Raw genomic sequence first — 21,417 nt, 5'->3', positions numbered from 1 at the left:
CTCCTTGGAAGGAAAGTTATGACCAACCTAGATAGCATGTTGAAAAGCAGAGACATTACTTTGCCAACAAAGGTCCAGCTAGTCAAGGCTATGGTTTTTCCAGTGGTCATGTATGGATGTGAGAGTTGGACTGTGAAGAAAGCTGAGTGCTAAAGAATTGATGCTTTTGAATTGTGGTGCTGGAGAAGACTCTTGAGAGTCCCTTGGACTGCAAGGAGGTCCAATCAGTCCATCCTAAAGGAGATCAGTCCTGGGTGTTCAATGGAAGGACTGATGCTAAAGCTGAAACTCCAATACTTTGGCCACCTCATGTGAAGAGAGTTGACTCATTGGAAAAGACTCTGATGCTGGGAGGGATTGGGGGCAGGAGGAGAAGGGGACAACAGAGGATGAGATGGCTGGATGGCATCACTGACTCAATGGACATGAGTTTGAGTAAACTCTGGGAGTTGGTCATGGACAGGGAGGCCTGGCATGCTGCGATTCATGTGGTCACAAAGAGTCAGGCACGACTGAGCAACTGAACTGAAATGAAAACCTAGAGCAACTAGAAAAGGAAGAAATGAAGAACCCCCCAGTTAATAAAGTAAAGAAATCATAGAAATTAGGGCAGAAATAAATTCAAAAGAAACAAAAGAGACCATAGCACAAATCAACAAAGCTACAAGCTGGTTCTTTGAGAAGATAATTAAAATAGAAAAATCATTAGCCAGACTCATCAAGGAAAAAGGGAGAAAATCAAGTCAACAAAATTAGAAATTAAAATGGAGAAATCACAACAGACAACACAGAATCACAAAGGATCATAAGAGACTACTATCAGCAACCATATGCCAATAAAATCGACAACTTGGAAGAAATGGACAAATTCTTAGAAAAGTATAACTTTCCAAAACTGAACCAGGAAAAAATAGAATTTCCTAAAAGACCCATCACAAGCACAGAAATCGAAACTGTAATCAGAAATCTTCCAGCAAACAAAAGGCAGGACCAGACGGCTTCACAGCTGAATTCTACCAAAAATTTAGAGAAGAGCTAACACCTACCTATCCTACTCAAACTCTTCCAGAAAATTACAGAGAAAGGTAAACTTCTAAAGTTATTCTATGAGGCCACCATCACCCTAATACCAAAACCAGACAAAGATGCCACCAAAAAAGAAAACTATAGGCCAATATCACTGATGAACATAAATGTAAAAATCCTTAACAAAATTTAGCAAACAGAATCCAACAACATATTAAAAATATGATACATTATGACCAAGTGGGCTGTATCCCAGGAATGCAAGGATTCTTTAAAATCCACAAATCAATCAATGTAATACACCGCATTAACAAATTGAAAGATTAAAACAATATGGTTATCTCAATAGATGCAGAGAAGGCCTTTGACAAAATTCAACAACCATTTATGACAAAAGTCCTCCAGAAAGCCGGAATAGAAGGAACATGCTGCTGCTGCTGCTAAGTCGCTTCAGTCATGTCCGACTCTGTGGGACCCCATAGGTGGCAGCCCACCAGGCTCCGCCATCCCTGGGATTCTCCAGGCAAGAATACCGCAGTGGGTTGCCATTTCCGTCTACAGTGTATGAAAGTGAAAAGCGAAAGTGAAGTCACTCACTTGTGTTCAACTCTTCAAGACCCCATGGACTGCAGCCTCCCAGGCTCCTCCACCCATGGGATTTCCAGGCAAGAGTACTGGAGTGGGTTGCCATAGAAGGAACATACCTCAATATAATAGAAGCTATATATGACAAATGCACAGCAAACATTATCCTCGATGGTGAAGAATTGAAAGGATTTCCCTTAGGTCAGGAACAGGACAAGGGTGCCCACTCTCACCACTACTATTCAACATAGTTTTGGAAGTTTTGGCCACAACAATCAGAGCAGAAAAAGAAATAAAAGGAATCCAGATTGGAAAAGAAGAAGTACAACTGTCAAGGCAGATGACAAGATCCTCTCCATAGAAAACAGAAAGACTCCACCAGAAACTTACTAGAGCTAATCACTAAATATAGTAAATTTGCAGAATATAAAATTAACTCACAGAAGTCCCTTGCATTCCTATATACTAACAATGAGAAAACAGAAAGAGAAGTTAAGGAAACAATTCCATTCACCATTGCAACGAAAAGAATAAAATACTTAGGAATAAATCTACCTAAAGAAACAAAAGACCTATATATAGAAAACTATAAAACATTGATAAAAGAAATCAAAGATGACACAATAGTTGGAGAAATATACCATATTCATGGATCGGAAGAATCAATGTAGTGAAAATGAGTATACTACCCAAAGCAATCTGTAGATTCAATGCAATCCCTATCAAGCTACCAATGGTATTTTTCACAGAACTAGAACAAATAATTTCACAATTTGTATGGAAATACAAAATACCTCGAATAACCAAAGCAATCTTGAGAAAGAAGAATGGAATTGGAGGACTCAACCTACCAGACTTCAGGCTCTACTACAAAGCCACAGTCATCAAGACAGTATGGTACTGGCACAAAGACAGAAATATAGATCAATGGAACAAAGTAGAAAGCCCAGAGATAAATCCACGCACCCCACTCCAGTACTTTTGCCTAGAAAATCCCATGGACGGAGGAGCCTGGTAGGCTGTAGTCCATGGGGTCGCTAGAGTCGGACACGACTGAGCGACTTCACTTTCACTTTTATGCATTGGAGAAGGAAATGGCAACCCACTCCAGTGTTCTTGCCTGGAGAATCCCAGGGATGGGAAAGCCTGGTGGGCTGCCATCTATGGGATCTCACAGAGTCGGACACGACTGAAGTGACTTAGCAGCAGCAGCAGCATGGACAACTTATCTTTGACAAAGGAGGCAAGAATATGCAATGGAGAAAAGACAATCTCTTTAACAAGTGGTGCTGGCAAAACTGGTCAACCACTTGTAAAAGAATGAAACTAGAACACTTTCTACACAATACACAAAAATAAACTCAAAATATATTAAAGATCTAAATGTAAGACTAGAAACTATACAACTCCTAGAGGAGAACATAGACAAAACACTCTTCGGCGTAAATCACAGCAGGATCATCTATGACCCACCTCCCAGAGTAATGGAAATAAAAGCAACAATAAACAAATGGGACCTAATTAAACTTAAAGGCTTTTGCACAACGAAGGAAACTATAAGCAAGGTGAAAAGACAGCCTTCAGAATGGGAGAAAATAATAGCAAACGAAGCAGCTGACTAAGAATTAATCTCAAAAATACATAAGCAGCTCCTGCAGCTCAATTGGACAACAATAGATGGGCCAATCAAAAAATGGTCCAAAGAACTAAACAGACATTTCTCCAAAGAAGACATAGAGATGGATAACAAACACATGAAAAAATGCTCAACATCACTCATTATCAGAGAAATGCAAATCAAAACCACAATGAGGTACGATCTCACGCCGGTCAGAATGGCTGCTATCAAAACGTCTACAAGCAATAAATGCTGGAGAGGGTGTGGAGAAAAGGGAACCCTCTTACACTGTTGGTTGGAATGCAAACTAGTACAGCCACTATGGAGAACAGTGTGGAGATTCCTTAAAAAACTGGAAATAGAAGTGCCATACGACCCAGCAATCCTACTGCTGGGCATATACACCAAGGAAACGAGAATTGAAAGAGATACATGTACCCCAATGTTCGCCTCAGCACTGTCTACAATAGCCAGGACATGGAAACAACCTAGATGTCCATCGGCAGAGGAATGGATAAGAAAGCTGTGGTACCTATACACAATGGAATATTACTCAATCATTAAAAAGAATACATTTGAATCAGTTCTAATGAGGTGGATGAATCTGAAGCCTATTGTACAGAGTGAAATCAGTAAGAAAAACACCAATACAGTATAGTAATGCATGTATATGGAATTTAGAAAGATGGTAATAATGACCCTATAAGTGAAACAGCAAAAGAGACACAGATGTATAGAACAGTCTTTTGGACTCTGTGGGAGAAGGCGAGGGTGGCATGATTTGAGAGAATAGCACTGGAACCTGTATATTATCATATGTGAAACATATCGCCAGTCCAGGTTCGATGGATGAGACAGGGTGCTCAGGGCTGGTGCACTGGGATGACCTTGAGGGATGGGATGGGGAGTGCAGTGGGAGGGGGGTTCAGGAGAGGGAAGACATGTACACCCATGACAGATTCATGCCAATGTATGGCAAAAGTCCACTACAATATGGTAAAGTAATTAGCCTCCAATTAAAATAAATTAATTAAAAAAGAAAAAAAAAAGAAAATAATTAGGCCATATCTGCAAAAATATGTATACACTGGATCACTTGAGGGTATGGTCAAGAGAAGTAGATTAGCAAGTCTTACGTTTTACTCCTGATATCAGTGATAGACAAAGTGTGTAAATCAAAAGGAAAACGTTCTCTCTCTCACCAGGTTGGAAGTCTGAAGCCTTCCCTTAAAAACAGGGACAATATCATGTACAAAACAATGGGCATTCCATCTCAGAAAACACTTTGGAGAGCCCAGGCTAAAGAAAGCTTTCTATTAAATGGAGAAAATCACATTCTTTTAAGTCTAATCCCATTCATGTCAACAAGCTTATGATGAAAATTTGGTAGTTGTTTGGAAGATAGAAGCCCAAGAATATACCAAAGGAAGGAAACAAACAAAGAAAAATATTTCTAGGACATATATCCATTAAAAAGTCAGAAAGAAGTTACTCATTTAATACTGAAGTAATTATGAAAGGTCTTGGCTGATTCATGATGTATGGCAAAAACCACCACAATATTGTAATTATCCTCCAATTAAAATAAATTAGTTAATTAAAGAAAAAAAAAAAAAAACTCATGTAGATGTCAAAGAACTCCAGCAAACAAAAAAGGAAATATTTTGAATGTTCTCACTTTATGTAAAATTGGTAGGAAGAATGTATTTTAAGGAAAAAACATAAACAAAAACAACCCCCTGCTCAAAAAACAAAGAAAGAAAAAATATAGTAAGGAAGCACTTGGAAAAGTTAAGAAAGGGAATCAATTTCTCAACTGACTTAATAAAAGAACCATGCGAAATGTGTAGGTAGGATGAAAACCAGGATTTCATATCATACATGTTTCATTTTTGGAGAGTTTTACAGGATATAAGTATTTCAAATTTAGACCAAGATACCTGTTTAATAGCTAGTGGAGGTGATGAAATTCCAGTTGAGCTATTTCAAATCCTGAAAGATGATGCTGTGAAAGTGCTGCACTCAATATGCCAGCAAATTTGGAAAACTCAGCAGTGGCCACAGGACTGGAAAAGATCAGTTTTCATTCCAATCCCAAAGAAAAGCAATGCCAAAGAATGCTCAAACTACTTCACAATTGCACTCATCTCACATGCTAGTAAAGTAATGCTCAAAGTTCTCCAAGCCAGGTTTCAGCAATACGTGAACAGTGAACTTCCTGATGTTCAAACTGGTTTTAGAAAAGGCAGAGGAACCAGAGATCAAATTGCCAACATCTGCTGGATCATGGAAAAAGCAAGAGAGTTTCAGAAAAGCATCTATTTCTGCTTTATTGACTGTGCCAAAGCCTTTGACTGTGTGGATCACAATAAACTGTGGAAAATTCTGAAAGAGATGGGAATACCAGACCACCTGACCTGAATCTTGAGAAATCTGTATGCAGGTCAGGAAACAACAGTTAGAACTGGACATGAAACAACAGACTGGTTCCAAATAGGAAAAGGAGTACGTCAAGGCTGTATATTTTCACCCTGCTTATTTAAATTATATGCAGAGTACATCATGAGAAATGCTGGGCTGGAAGAAGCACAAGCTGGAATCAAAATTGCCGGGAGAAATATCAATAACCTCAGATATGCAGATGACACCACCCTTATGGCAGAAAGTGAAGAGGAACTAAAAATCCCCTTGATGAAAGTGAAAGTGGAGAGTGAAAAAGTTGGCTTAAAGCTCAACATTCAGAAAATGAAGATCATGGCATCTGGTCCTATCACTTCATGGGAAATAGATGGGGAAACAGTGTCAGACTTTATTTTTTTGTGCTCCAAAATCACTGCAGATGGTGACTGCAGCCATGAAATTAAAAGATGCTTACTTTTGGAAGGAAAGTTATGACCAACCTAGATAGCATTTTGAAAAGCAGAGACTTTGCCAACAAAGGTCCGTCTAGTCAAGGCTATGGTTTTTCCTGTGGTCATGTATGGATGTGAGAGTTGGACTGTGAAGAAGGCTGAGCACCGAAGAATTGATGCTTTTGAACTGTGGTGTTGGAGAAGACTCTTGAGAGTCCCTTGGAGTGCAAGAAGATCCAACCAGTCCATTCTGAAGGAGATCAGCCCTGGGGGTTCTTTGGAAGGAATGATGCTAAAGCTGAAACTCCAGTACTTTGGCCACCTGATGCGAAGAGTTGACTCATTGGAAAAGACTCTGATGCTGGGAGGGATTGGGGACAGGAGGAGAAGGGAACGACAGAGGATGAGATGGCTGGATGGCATCACTGACTTAATGGATGTGCGTCTGAGTGAACTCCAGGGATTGGTGATGGACAGGGAGGCCTACCGTGCTGTGATTCATGGGATTGCAAAGAGTCGGACAGGACTGAGCAACTGAACTGAACTGAACCATACATGACCACAGGAAAAACCATAGACTTGACTAGACGGACCTTTGTTGGCAAAGTAACGTCTCTGCTTTTCAACATGCTATCTAGGTTGGTCATAACTTTCCTTCCAAAATTAAACGTCTTTTATAATAAAATAATTTTGCAACAATAATTTTATTTTGGTAGTAGTTTACAGAAACTGATTTTTAGTTTTCAAATAGATTTTTAGTTTTTTTTTTAGTTTTGGTTTCTGATTGTTTACACTTAATAAAACTGGTATAAATTAGTAGTCAATATAAGGACTTCCAAATTAGCTTTGAAAGCTTATACTTTCTTATTTTATCATTTACTTGAGAAAGTAAAAAAATTGAGTGACACGGTTGTAACCAAATTCTTTCCATACTTTTCCACTTTCATTATCAAGAATTTTCAGCAAACAAATCTTTTACAAACAGAAAATAAATGGAAAAATTGATGTAGATGACTGATTTGTGTATTTGGGGGAAATATAATCTTCAGCACTGAGTCAACGGTGGAAAACAAATGCTGTGATTATACCATATAATCAAAGCAAAGTGTGAGAAGACTGTACTTTAAGCACTAATTTTATCTCTTTCTATAATGTGACTCTGGGCTATATTGAAGTCACTTATAAAGCTTTCATATAAATTTCAAGAGATTAGCTCATTTATAGAAATTGACATTTTGTTAAAAGACAGTGTTTGGGAGTCCTTGTGATTTATAGGTTTCAAGGTGTTTGCACTGTGCACACTGTTCCTTGTCCTACTTTTGGAGGAAAGCTCCCTGGCAGTGTTAATCCACTGTGTGGTCTTTCCCACATCTCTCCTGTGCTCACTAGACTAAAATATCTATTAATACTCACCTCTGCCTCTCAAGTTATAACCTTCCTAAATTTAGATGTCTTTTAGGATATACTTCCTAACTTAAAAAAGGGGAGAATAATGTAATCTCATATACATTACTGTGAGGAAAAACTCATCCTTCCAAAGCAAATAGGGTAGAAGAGGAATAGAAAAGAGATGTTATGTGGAAATGAAGAGAGATCGAAATTGAAAAAGCCTATCTTGAGGAAAACTGACAGGTCAGAACTTTACTCAAATCTGACACATATCTTGATGCTAAAATTCTGTTCACAGAAGGGCCTTGCCTTCTTGATATAGATAGAAATATGAAAGAGGTAATAATGGCATGAACTGAATTGCAAATGACACTAGGTAACTGAGTTGAAAGTTAAGATACTGACATAAAATCATGTAAAAACATGTCACTGTTTGACATATGGCAGGTGATCAGCAGAAGTTTCAATATTAAGAGTTTCAAAGATACAGGAAATAGATAAGAATAGCAAAGTACACAACGGAAAACTTATTGGTACTTGCCTCTTTCCTGTTCACTCTTCCCTGAAAAGCAAAAGGAAGAAACAAAAATTCATTCCAAATAAAAGCATATTGTCAGGAAGAAAGGAGAACAAAAATTGGGATTCCTTTTCATAGTTTACTCCGTGGTACAACTTGACCCATATTTGTGAAAACTGAAGCCATAAGGTTGCAAAGGATATCTCATCAGTCAGAGACAGTGTCATTTTACATCATTCCACCCCTTAGTGCAAAAGAAACTAAATTAGGAAATGAAACCATTAAGGAGAGTTAGGGTGGGAATTCTTTTGGGATGTACAATATCAGCCATTCTTCTTTCATTGGGACATTCTTTTTTTTTTTTTTTTTCCGAGGTTTTTTGTATTTCCATACAAATTGTGAAATTATTTGTTCTAGCTCTGTGAAGAATACTGTTGGTAGCTTGATAGGGATTGCATTGAATCTATAAATTGCTTTGGGTAGTATACTCATTTTCACTATATTGATTCTTCCAATCCATGAACATGGTATATTTCTCCATCTATTAGTGTCCTCTTTGATTTCTTTCACCAGTGTTTTATAGTTTTCTATATATAGGTCTTTAGTTTCTTTAGGTAGATCTATTCCTAAGTATTTTATTCTTTCCGTTGCAATGGTGAATGGAATTGTTTCCTTAATTTCTCTTTCTGTTTTCTCATTATTAGTGTATAGGAATGCAAGGGATTTCTGGGTGTTGATTTTATATCCTGCAACTTTACTATAATCATTGATTAGTTCTAGTAATTTTCTGGTGGAGTCTTTAGGGTTTTCTATGTAGAGGATCATGTCATCTGCAAATAGTGAGAGTTTTACTTCTTCTTTCCCAATTTGGATTCCTTTTATTTCCTTTTCTGCTCTGATTGCTGTGGCCAAAACTTCCAAAACTATGTTGAATAGTAATGGTAAAAGTGGGCACCCTTGTCTTGTTCCTGACTTTAGAGGAAATGCTTTCAATTTTTCACCATTGAGGATAATGTTTGCTGTGGGTTTGTCATATATAGCTTTTATTATGTTGAGGTATGTTCCTTCTATTCCTGCTTTCTGGAGAGTTTTTATCATAAATGGGTGTTGAATTTTGTCAAAGGGGGACATTCTTTTTCACTTTAAAATGGAAATGTACACACATGCACAAGACAGGTACTTATTAAATAGTGAGGAAGAATACAGAGAAGGCATGTATTTGTGCCAAACTGAATTTGTCACCATAGTCGTGTGACATTTACTATATTCATTGTTGTTGTTGTTCAGTTGATAAGTCATGTCTGACTCTTGCAATCCCATGAACGCCAGGCTTCTCTGTCCATCACTATCTCCCCGAGTTTGCTCAAACTCAAGTCCATTGAATCAGTGATGCCATGCAACCATCTCATCCTCTGTTTCTCCCTTCTCCTCTTGCCCTCAATGTTTCCCAGCATCACAGTCTCTTCCAGTGAGTCAGCACTTCACATCAGGTGGCCAAAGTACTGAAGCTTCAGTTTCAGCATCAGTCCTTCCAGTGAATATTTAGGATTGATTTCCTTTTGGATTGGCTGGTTTAATCTCCTTGCAGACCAAGGGACTCTCAGCAGTCTTCTCCAGCACCACAGTTTGAAATCGTCATTTCTTCGGTGCTCAGCTTTCTTTATAGTCCAGTTCTCACATCCATACATGACTACTGAAAAAATCATAACCTTGACTATATAGACCTTTGTCAGTACATGGATGCCTCTGCTTTTCAATACACTGTTTAGGTTGTCATAGCTAATCTATATTAGCTATATTCATTAAAGTCGTATATTTCTAAGATACATTCCTCCAAAGCAAGAATGTAATTTGAATTGTTATAAGAAAGGAAGGATAATTAAAGTTTGAATGAATCTATTAGGTTTTCTTTTGAAAGCTTGCAAGACAATAGTGCTTGTGTCCTTCACTTAATGTTTTCAGTATGGAGAGATATTTTTTAACCTCATTTAAGATACACAATTCTTCCAAAAATATTTAACTGGATTTGTGGCTGATGTTTTGATAATTATGTAAATAAATTGCAAAAGAATAAAGAACAATTAGTAAGGTTGGATTTTTTAAAAAATGAAACAGGAAACCTTCAGTAATATATTTAGATACCTGGGAACACTTTGTTCCTATGTTCAAGTACAGTGGAAGAGTGATGTCCAACAGTTCACACTTGACCAATGAATAATATCATATACTATTTAGATTTTGAAAGGGCAATGAATAGAGAAGATTAAGCCAGCATTTTTGGTGTCTTCTCTCATCATTTATGTTTTAAAAGAAATATTGATTGTGTCATAAGTATCCTCAAACTTGAATTGCTGACAAAGAACACCAGCTATGTATGGTACTATGTATGGAAGGTTTCCAACAATATATATCTGAATAGAAACCTTCTCAGCCTCATGCCTTTTATGTTACCAGCTTCCTAATGAAACCGTGAGAAGTCCTTGCATGAGAGAAGAAACCAGTCTTTAAAGGGATGGCATGGTATAAAGTGAAAATAGAAGGAATGGAAAAGTAGAGAAGGTAGAGAAACAGAAATGATCAGAATTAAAATGGGAGAAATTAAACACCAAAATATTGGGGTGGAACTAGTATACCTGAGGAGGAGGCAAGCCAACACAAGACATTCAGACAAGAAGTCAGGCAATATTAAATGATGAACCAGTCCTTTTAAAGTGGATCAATTGTAATGAGAGCAGAAATTTTACCTATTTCTTTCCAAGGTTCTTCTTCTAAAAAAAAAAAAAAGGAAAGATAAATGTTAGCTTCATTAGACAGAACTACAATAAGAAAGAAAATTTACTGAAAAGTTCGTATCTAAAATGAACCCTACACAGTTTCAGATAAACACACACACACACACACACACACACACACACACACAAATTGGTTCAGAAGTCAATATTGCCCAGAGATATTCTATAGTAAATGAAAAAAAGGGAAATGCAATCAATTTAATTAATTGACAAACTTTTCAGAAATATTCTGGTCGTTAATTTGTAAAAATTATTCTTGATCCCTTTGGCAATATTTAGGCTCCTGTTGTCCTGTTAGTTGGTGATGGACAGGGAGGTCTGGTGTGCTGCAGTACATGGGGTTGCAGAGTCGGACACGACTGATCGACTGAAATGAACTGAACCGAACTGTCCTGTTTGCTAGCTTTAGTATAGTCATTGACTGTTTTTACATGTATAAATAAATTCTCATGATTGCGGTAGCTACATTGTATAAAGTTGCCACAAACACTGTATAAGGGAATACTGAAACACTTTTGGTATAGGTAATACATTGTCAGGTTTCTGGGTGCCTCTTTTCACAAGGTTACTGCCAGCGATTAATTTGCAACCTTGTTGCATTTGAGTTTCTCTTTTAATTCATGGGTAAATGAAATTATCTGAAGGCAATCACATGGGTGCTGAATCCAGGAGAAAGAAATGGGTTCTCTGAGAGAGATCTTGTTTCTCACCAACCATGCTTTTACTGTGCCACCTCCTCTCTGAGAGAAAATATCTAAACACACATATATGAACATTATAAAGAAGCTGCAACAAAGCTCTTCTTCTAATAGTTTTTTCCTGCAACATTTTTGTCACATCCATTCCATAATTAAAGAGGTATATTTCTAAAATCTATTCCATTGAACATATCACTACAATTTAAAGAATATCATTTGATATCTAGAGATACGAAGGTTTAAATAATTCTTGTGTTATGATACTGAAAAGTGGTTCAGAAGCATCTTAGAACTAGCCTTAGACTTTTGAGGCATGTTATCAATGAGATTTCCTAGAGTAACAAAATGTATATATACATACATATACATGCACACACACACACACACACACACACACACACACACACACACACAGAAACAGCAAGGACTTAACAGAAGCAGAGATATCGCTTTGCCCACCAAGGTCTGTACAAGGTCTGTTGGCTTTCCTAGTAGTCATGTATGGATGTGAGATTTGGACTATAAAGAAGGTTGAAAGTGTTACTCGTTCAGTCATGTCCAATTCTTTGTGACCCATGGACTGAAGTCTGCCAGACTCCTATGTCCATGTAATTCTCCAGGCAAGAATACTGGGGTGGGTTGCTATTCCCTTCTCCAGGGGATCTTCCTGACACAGGGATCAATCCCAGATCTCCTGCATTGCAGGAAGATTCTTTACTGTCTGAGCCACCCTTATGCTCTCCTAAAGAAGGTTAAGTGCTGAAGAATTGATGCTTTCAAACTGTGGTTCTGGAGAAGATCCTTGAGAGTCCCTTGGACTACAGGGAGATCAAACCGGTCAATCCTAAAGGAAATCAACCCTGAATGTTCATTGGAGAGACTGCTGCTGAAGGTGAAGCTCCAATAATTTGGCAACTTGATGCAAAGAGCCCACTCATTGGAAAAGATCCTAATGCTGGGAAAGATTGAAGGCAGGAGGAGAAGGAGACAACAGAGGATGAGATCGTTGGTTGGCATCACTGACTCATTGGACATGAGTTTGAGCAAACTCTGGGAGATGGTGAAGGGCAGGGAAGCCTGGCATGCTGCAGACCATGAGATCACAAAGTGTTGGACATAACTTAGAGAGTGAACAACAAGTTAAGGCAACTTGACCTTAACATTTTACATTACTACTTTTTAATCCCCTTTGGGGTTGAGAAGGCTGGTAAAAACAATTTTTAAAATTGCTTGTGTCACATTTGGGTTTGTAGTTCATAAGATTTGGAAGAGCAAAGCAATACATTTTTGCCATTCTGATTTAAACTAAAAAGTATAAGTGAGATCATGTGTTATATTTATGTTTCTGGCTTATTTCCACTTAGTAAAATGTCCTCTAGGTTTATACATGTTATTGTAAATGACAATTTCTTTCTTTTTTAGAAAGAAATAATATTCTACAATATTCTATATTACAATAGAATACAATAATATTCTATAATATTCTACATATCTATTCTTGATATATACATTCCATATATTTATGTGTTCTTCTATTGCTGAGCATAGAAGTTTTCATATCTTGGCTTTTGTGAATAATGCTGCAGTGAACACAGGAGTGTAGATATCTCTTTGAGATACTGATTTTATTTGCTTTGGATTTATATCCAGAGGTAAGATTGCTGGATCATATGGTAATTTTAGTTATAATTTTTGAAAGAAATTGCATAGCATTTCCCACAATAACTGTATCAGTTTACATTCTTAGCAACAGTGTTCCCTTTTCTCCACATCTGATGAAACTTTTCATTTTTTTCTTTTTTAATTTTTTGTCTTTTTGATAAAGCTGTTCAGCAGCTCTGATGGTGTTAGTTGCTCAGTGGTGTCTGACTCTGCGATCCCATGGACTGTAGCCCACCAGGCTCCTCTGCCCATGGATTTCTCCAGGCAAGAATACTGTAGTGGGTAGCCATTCCCTTCTGCAGGATTCTTCCCGACCCAGGGATTGAACTTGGGTCTCTCACATTGCGAGCAGGTTCCATACTGTCTTGAGTCACCAGCAAAGCCCCTTCAGCAGCTATCAGGTGATAGTTTATTGTGGTTTTCATTTGCATTTTCCTGAAGCTGAGTGGCAAAGAATTGATGCTTTTGAACTGTGGTGTTGGAGAAGACTCTTGAGAGTCCCTTGGACTGCAAGGAGATCCAACCAGTCCATCCCAAAGGATATCAGTCTTGAATATTCATTGGAAGGATGGATGTTGAAGCTGAAACTCCAGTACTTTGGCCACCTGATGCGAAGAACTGACTCATTGGAAAAGACCCTGATGCTGGGAAAGATTGAAGGTGGGAGGAGAAGGGGATGAGATGGTTGGTTGGCATCACTCACTCAACGGACATGAGTCTGAGTGAACTCCGAGAGTTGGTGATGGACAGGGAGGCCTGGCGTGCTGCAGTCCATGGGGTTGCAAAGATTCAGACACGACTGAGTGACTGAACTGAACTGAACTGATGAGTAGTGATTTGGAACATTTTAAAAAATTTGTTTTACAAACCTATTGGCCATTTGTATGTCTTTTTAGAGAAATGTTTATTCAAATTTTTTGTCCATTTTTAATTGACTTATTTGGTTTTTGCTGTTTTGAGTAAAATAGCTTTTTGGTTTTTGCCATTTTGAGTTATTTGGTTTTTGCTATTGAGTTGAATTCTTTATATAGTTTGGATATTAACCCTCAGATACATGGTTTGTGAATATTTTCTTCTATTCTCTAGGTTGTCTCTTTACTTTGTTGGTCATTTCCCTTGCTGTGCAGAAGCTTTTGGTGAAATCCCATTGGTCTGTTTTCAAAAAATTTTTATTTTTTGAATATATATATATATATATACACTCTGGGCATATAAAAAATATGCCCAGACAAATGTCAAAGAGATTTTTCTCTAGGTTTTCTTCTAATAGTTTTAAGTCTGAAATTCAAGTCTTTAATCCATTTTGAGTTGTTTTTGTATAAGTTTGAAAGAAAATTTCCATTTATTCTTCTATTTTATGTTATCGATGTCACAATTTACCTGTTTTTGCATTGCATATCTATTAACAAATTATTATTTTTTAATTCATTTTTAATCGGAGGGTAATTGCATCACAATATTGTGTTGGTTTCTGCTGTACAACAATGTGAATCAGCTATAAGTATACACATATCCCCTCCCTCTTGAGCCTTCCTCCTAGCCCCTATCCCACCCCTCTAGTTCATCACAGAGCACAAGGCTGAGCTCCCTGTATTATACAGCAGTTTCCCACTAGCTATCTGTTTGTTTCTTTATTTGTTTTAAACAGTTTTGTCTTTTAACTTTTTTAAAACTAGAGTTAAAAGTGATTTATGTACCATTTATGTAAAAGTGATTTATGTACCATTGCAGTATCATAGTACTCTGAATTTGATTGCATAACTTCACCAGTGAGCTTCATATTTTCAAATGTTATGTTACTAATTAATATCCTTTCATTTCAACTTGAAAAACTTCATTTAACATTTCTTGTAAAGCAGGTTTAGTGGTTATGAGTCAGCTTTTTGGTCTGCAAACTTTTTCTTTCTTTTTCATTTTTGGAGTTTAGTTTTGGAGATATAATATACTTGGTGGGCAGTTATTTTTCTTTCAGTAGTTTGAGTACATCATCCAAGTCTCTTCTTACCTACAAAGTTTCTTCTGAGAAATCCATTGATAGCTTTATGAGGGTATTTTTGTATATGGGTTTCTCTCTTCTCTTGATTCTTTCAAAATTCTCTATTTTCTTTGTACTTTTACTATGAAATATTTAAGAAAAACTAATGCCACCTGATGTGAAAAGCTGACTCATTTGAAAAGACCCTGATGCTGGGAAAGATTGAGGGCAGGAGAAGGGGACGACAAAGGATGAGATGGTTGGATGGGATCACCGACTCAATGGACATGGGTTTGGGTAGACTCTGGCAGTTGGTGAAGGACAGGGAGGCCTGGTGTGCTGTGGTTCACAGGTTTGCAAAGAGTTGGACACAACTGAGCGACTGAACTGAACTGAACTGAATGCCAAACTTTCTCAAATTCTTTCAAAAAAGAAGGAGAGAGGAAACTTTCAAACTCATTTTATGAGGCCAGCATCATCCTAATGCCAAAACCACAGAGGAAAATAAATCTAATACAAAAACCACAGGAAAAGAAATTTATAAGCCAATATACCAGCCAGAAAAAGACAAATACTGCATGATTCCATGTAAATCTAGTAGCTACAACAGTCAAAATCATAGAATACAAATGTGAAGTGAGGATTGTCAAGGGCCAGGCTGATGGTCAAATAGGAAATTATTAATGAATGGGCATGAAGTTTCAGTTAAGCAAGAGAAGTAAATTCTAGAGATTTTCTGTACAGCATTGTATCTATAATAAACAACATTGCATTGTACACATAAACTTTTATTATATCTCACATAAGTGTTCTTAGCACAATATAATGAAATTATTGAATTATAGTTTGTTCAAATTTCCCATGGCCATTTTCTTTCTACAGGGAAACCTTCACTCAAAATTTTTCATCAGCTTAACATTCAGTATTGCTACTCTGAACCCATGTCTTCAAAAAAATAGAGATGAAAAGTGAGAGTTCATTCCCCCCATAATTTGTCAATTAAGTACTTTTTTCCATTTCCTCAGTTTTTACCTTTTACTGATGTTACTCACTGAGAACAAAAGATTATTTATTACCTAATATTCCTTCTAATAGAAGGTAATTAATTCTACACATCTGCAATAAGAGGTAAAATAAACTTTACTTAATTTGTATAGTGGTTTAAAAAGCAAATTCTCTGAGATTTTAGACAAAGTGCATATTTCCTCCACTTAAAAATTCCAGAAATTCAGAAGTATATAATTAATGGAATTCATTATCAAATATGGTTCATGTATGTCTATTTTTTAACAGAGAACAACTTGTAGCATGAATAATTTAAATGCAATAATGTTTAAGTGCAAATGGAAACAACTTTGTTGACTTCAGTTGGAGTGAGAAAATATAAGGCACAATAATGTAAATTTAAGTCATACAGCATATAAGGAACATGTTGTTTCAAGGACAGTAAAACAACAAGGAACAAGGCAATATGGACAGAAGATCCAAAGCCTATGTGCACAGTGTAAAATGGCTAATGGAACTTACCATTTTCTACTGCTACCGCATCTGAAAAACAGAGAGAAATATTAATTTATTTAGTTGATTATTCAATCAGAATAATCATAGGTTGTTGTCAGTGTCATATTTTCTGAAAAAATCATAGATGGGATTTTACTCAAACCCAGAGTCAGGGAGCTAATTGAAAATGGCCTTCACTGATGCTTTTATAGATATTTTCTTGGGAATGATTATGGGAAAACGAATAAACTTTAGAGAGGAAACATGCACTCCTCTCTCAAGATAGTTGAAAGAATATAATGTGCCCAGATAGGGACATATCAACTTAGAATTAAACAGATTGTAAAGGAGAAAATTTTGGAGCTTTTATCCAGAAAGTGACCCTGATGATCATGGCAGTGGATCCTTTAATCTGTTTCTCAACAACCTTATCATGAAGATATAGAATACTTCTGAAGCACAAAGTGAATATAATAAGCAAAAGGAAAGAGAATGAAGGAAGGGAAGAGAAAGCAAGAAGGGGAAGAATGAAACAGAATTTGGAGTAGACCTGAAAGCAGAAACGTAGTATGACATGTGGGAAACAAAGTAGGAGTGAGAGAAAGTAAAAGGCAAAAGAAACAAAACGAGAGAGTGGAAACAGGGGAAAAAAGTCTCTAACAGGCAAAGTAGCAGAGTGCTTGAAGAACAAACATTACCAGGTATCTGCAAAAGTTGATCTGAAAAATAAAATGGAAAGTACCATATTAATAATGTAGGAAACAAACAGATTAAAATCTTAAAATCTGCTTGCACAAGGGTAAAGGTAGCAAGTTGAGAGTTAAGAAGAAGAAATTAACAACCACTGATTTTTCTGTTTTCAGTAACATTAATGTCCACTGTGTTACAATAACATAGCCTTATATTCCACCACGGATGGATTAGTAAGTACTATGACTTTCTAAATCCCCAAATAGCCTCAGCTGTCTTATACCTCTTTCTTATTCCTTCTTACTCTATCATTTCTGCTTAACTTTTCCTTTGACATTATTTGTTCCCTTTCCTCAGTATTTTGAATCTTTTGCCATTTTCCACATAAAAACAGAAACTTGGTAATTTGTGTCTTCTCAGTTTTTTTTTTTTTTTATACTCGCCAGTCTGGCTAGAGGTTGATCAGTTGCATTGTTATTTCTTTTTTTTTTTTTCTAATTTTATTTTATTTTTAAACTTTACATAATTGTATTAGTTTTGCCAAATATCAAAATGAATCTGCCAAAGGTATACATGTGTTCCCCATCCTGAACCCTCCTCCCTCCTCCCTCCCCCCTCCCCATACCATCCCTCTGGGTCGTCCCAGTGCACTAGCCCCAAGCATCCAGTATCGTGCATCGAACCTGGACTGGCAACTCGTTTCTTACATGATATTTTACATGTTTCAATGCCATTCTCCCAAATCTTCCCACCCTCTCCCTCTCCCACAGAGTCCATAAGACTGTTCTATACATCAGTGTCTCTTTTGCTGTCTCGTTATTTCAAAGAACAAACTTAATTTCATTAATTTTCTTTATTGTTTTTGTGCTTTTAATATCATTGATTTATCATATTATATTTATTATTTATCTTTTCTGAATTGCTTTGGGTTTATTTTGCTCATTTCAAAACTTTCTTAATCTGTAGTATTGGATAATTCATTGAGATGTTCTTCATTTTGAATACAAGAATATAATTTATCAAGATGGTGGAGGAATAGCATGGGGAGACCACTTTCTCCCCCACAAATTCATCAAAAGAACATTTGAACACTGAGTAAATTCCATACAACAACTTCTGAATGCCGGCAGAGGACATCAGGCACCCAGAAAAACAGCCCATTGTCTTCGAAAGGAAGTAGTAAAAAATATAAAAGATAAAAAGAGAGACAAAAGAGGTAGGGACAGAGCTCCATCCCAGGAAGGGAGTCTTAAAAAAGAAACAAGTTTCCAAACACCAGGAAACACTCTCACTGCCAAGTCTGTGGTGAGCCTTGGAACCACAGAGGGCAACATAACCGGGAGGAAAAATAAATAAATAATTAAAACCCACAGATTACGTGCCCAACGGTAACTCCCCCAGTGAAGAAGCAGCGCAGATGCCTGCATCTGCCACTAGCAAGCAGGGGCTGGGCAGGGAGGCACGGGCTGCATTGCTTAGAGTAAGGACCAGGCCTGAATGCCTCGAGGGCAGTCTGAGGGAACCAACTTGGGATAGCAAACCAGACTGTGGGATAGATACCATGTGAAAAGCCCTAACCTAAGACACCGCCAGGTCTGCTCACAGAACAAAGATATGAGCAAAGCTAGCCAGCTGCACACTGGCCCATCCTCCTCTGGTGACAGGCAGGTGAAGGCAGCCAGAGCTGGAAGGGGGCAATCATGGCCCCAGAGACGCATTATCTACCAAACTGCAAGCAGGCTTCGTTGCTAACCAAGACTTCTTGGGATTCTGGACGGTCAACATCCGCCTGAGAAGGTGCACTGGTTGTACACGCAAAACCAAGCAACAGGGACGGGGGAGGCGATAAGTCACAGCGACCGCATTCGCCAAACACCTGGTCACCTGAGCCGCTTGGACCTGGGAAGAGCACAAAACGCAGGCCCAACTGAGTCTGCCCCTCTGAGGACTACCCGAGTACCTGAACCTGAGTGGCTTAGATCTGGAAAGTGCATACAACCCAGGGCTGGCCTCAGACAGATCCTGGCAGAGCAATCTAGAGCCTAAGCAGTGTAGACAGGGAAAGCACACACACCATTAAGTTCAGTTCAGTTCAGTCGCTCAGTCGTGTCCAACTCTTTGTGACCCCATGAATCCCAGCACGCCAGGCCTTCCTGTCCATCACCAACTCCTGGAGTTCACTGAGACTCACGTCCATCGAGTCAGTGATGCCATCCAGCCATCTCATCCTCTGTCCTCCCTTCTCCTCCTGCCCACAATCCCTCCCAGCATCAGAGTCTTTTCCAAAGAGTCAACTCTTCGCATGAGGTGCCCAAAGTACTGGAGTTTCAGCTTTAGCATCATTCCTTCCAAAGAACACCCAGGACTGATCTCCTTTAGGATGGACTGGTTGGATTTCCTTGCAGTCCAAGGGACTCTCAAGAGTCTTCTCCAACACCACAGTTCAAAAGCATCAATTCTTCAGCGCTCAGCCTTCTCCACAGTCCAACTCTCACATCCATACATGACCAATGGAAAAACCATAGCCTTGACTAGATGGACCTTTGTTGGCAAAGTAATGTCTCTGATTTTCAATATGCTATCTAGGTTGGTCATAACATTCCTTCCAAGGAGTGAGTGTCTTTTAATTTCCTGGCTGCAGTCACCATCTGCAGTGATTTTGGAGCCCCCAAAAATAAAGTCTGAAACTGTTTCCACTGTTTCCCCATCTATTTCCCATAAAGAGATGGGACCAGATGCTGTGAGCAGGAGCAAACCCAGTGTGGCCAAGACACTGTGAGCACAAGCCAGCGTTACTTGTTTGCAGCGTCCCTCCCCACAGCACGGCTGAACAAGTGAGCCTAAAAAAGTGTCCACCACTGCCCCCTTGTGTCAGAATGGAAATTAGACACTGAAGAGACCAGCAAACAGAAGAAGCTAAAACAGAGGGACCATCTTGGAAGTGACAGGTGCAATAGATTAAAACCCTGTAGTTAGTACCAACTACATAGGAAGGGGCCTATTGATCTTGAGAAATATAAGCCGGATGAAGGAACTATCCGAAAATGAACTGACCCCACACTGTCCACAACAGCACCAGAGAAAGTCCTAGATATATTTTTACTATTTTTATTATTATGCTTTAACTTAAAAAACAGTTTTTCAATTTTTAAGTCCCCCTATTACTCCTTTAATTTTAATTTTTATAATCTACTATTACTTTGCCAAAAAAAGGAGAGACGCTATTTTTTTTAAAGCAAACTTCATATATATATATTTTATAATTTTTGTGACTTTTTTTTCCTTTAATATTGTGTTTTTGAAAATCCGACCTCTACTCTAGATTTTAAGTCTTTGCTTTTTGGTATTTGTTATCAATTTTGTACTTTTAAGAACCCAATCTTCAGTACCCATTTTTACTTGGGAGTGAGATTACTGGCTTGACTGCTCTGTCTCTCTTTGGACTCTCTTTTTATTCCACCAGGTCACCTCTCTCTCCTCCCCCCCCCCTTCTCTTCTCTACCCAACTCTGTGAATCTCTTTGTGTGTTCCAGACGGTGGAGAACACTTAGGGAACTGATTACTGGCTGGATCTGTCTCTCTCCTTTTGATTCCCACTTTTCTCCTCCTGGTTACCTCTGTCTCCTTCCTCTGTCTTCTCTTCCCTGTATAACTCTGTGAACATCTCTGAGTGGTTCAGACTGTGGAGCGCACATAAGGAAGTGATTACTGGCTAGCTTGCTCTCTCCTCTTTTGATTCCACCACATCTCATCCTGGTCACCTCTATCTCCGTCCTCCCTCTTCTCTTCTCCCTGTAACTCTGTGAACCTCTCTGGGTGTCCCTCACTGTGGAGAAATTTTTCATCTTTAACCTAGATATTTTATCAATGGTTCTGTATAGATGGAGAAGTCTTGAGGCTACTGTAAGAATAAGACTGAAAACCAGAAGCAGGAGGCTTAAGTCCAAATCGTGAGAGCACCAGAGAACTCCTGACTCCAGGGAACATTAATCGATAGGAGCTCATCAAACGCTTCCATACCTACACTGACACCAAGGACCACCCAAGGACCAACAAGTTCCAGAGCAAGACATACCATGCAAATTCTCTAGCAACACAGCAACATAGCCTTGA

The sequence above is a fragment of the Bos indicus genome, chromosome 23 (genome assembly GCF_029378745.1).
Source record: "Bos indicus isolate NIAB-ARS_2022 breed Sahiwal x Tharparkar chromosome 23, NIAB-ARS_B.indTharparkar_mat_pri_1.0, whole genome shotgun sequence".
Lineage (NCBI taxonomy): Eukaryota > Metazoa > Chordata > Mammalia > Artiodactyla > Bovidae > Bos > Bos indicus.
The sequence above is the reverse complement of the archived record's forward strand: the minus strand, read 5'-3'. Positions refer to the sequence as shown.